The sequence below is a fragment of the Aureococcus anophagefferens genome, assembly GCF_000186865.1.
Source record: "Aureococcus anophagefferens unplaced genomic scaffold AURANscaffold_74, whole genome shotgun sequence".
Classification (NCBI taxonomy): Eukaryota; class Pelagophyceae; order Pelagomonadales; family Pelagomonadaceae; genus Aureococcus; species Aureococcus anophagefferens.
In genome coordinates this window covers 47128-48275 of record NW_008705625.1, presented here as the reverse complement: position 1 = coordinate 48275, position 1148 = coordinate 47128, and positions in this window count along the sequence as shown.

Below are 1148 nucleotides of genomic sequence, written 5' to 3'. Positions count from 1 at the left end.
CGAAAGCCATCCCGCAATAGGCGAAAGCCACACCGCAATTGACAAGCAACGATTTCGGCGTTCGAGACGACGTGACAGACCAAAAGCAAGCAAGGGCCCGCCGACGTATTGTAAAAATGAATCGCCGCGCCGTCCTGCTCATCATCGCCTCTGTCTCCGCCGTGGCGTTCGGAGGCAGAGTCGTCGCCGCAGCCTGCGAATCGCACACGAAGAAGAAGAAATGTAAGAAGGTCGGGTGCAAATGGTCTAAAAAGAACGGGTGCCAGGACAGCGGCGTCGCGACTTGCGCCGGCCGGAAGAAGAAGCAGTGCCGGCGACCCCGTTGCAAGTGGTCGAAGAAGCGCGGCTGCAAGGAAACGGGCGGCGGGAACGAAGGCGGCGGCGACGAGGCGACGCCCAAGCCGACGGCCGACCCGACGCCCAAGCTAGTGAAGTCCGATGCTCAGGTTTTAAACCCAGGTCTTTTGGTCTGATTCCCAGGTTTGATGCTTTTCCAGGTCTTTTTGAGTATGAAACCCAGGTCTTTTGGAGGTCCATTTTTTTTATTATCCCCCCTATATAAATTACAGATATGTTTGCCGCTTGACGACAGGATGCCCCAACCCGTTTGTCCGCAGGAGTGCGCATGCGACGTCTGGGCTGCCCCGACGCCGCCAGAACCGCTATCGGGGCCCATCCCGGGCCAAGGAAGTGCACTGGAGCACGCCAGTGAGTTGCGCCGGCGCTGCCCCATCCTTTTGGCGGAGTACATTCGGTCGATCACTGCGGCTGCGGGCTGCGCGCGCGCCCACTCGATTTCGGGATCCCGTCTATTACCGTCACAGTTTCACCCACTGAGCTAAAATGGCCTTCCCTATGCCGTTCTGTGTCTGATTGTAGGTTCGAATGCCCGCGCGCGCGCGCGCGCGGCGGCGGCGGCGGCGGCGGCGGCGGCGGCGGCGGCGGCGGCGGCGGCGGCGGCGGCGACGACGACGACGACGCTGCTGCTGCTGCTGCTGCTGCTGAAGGTGATGGAGGTGATTGTGGTCCACCTGTGGCCCACCGCCGGCGACCTGGACCACGCCCTGGGCGACTTCTAGGTTTTTTTCGTAATTCGAGGGCCTGGGTTTCAATCCCAGGTTTCTCTTAGTCTGAAACCCAGGTCTGAT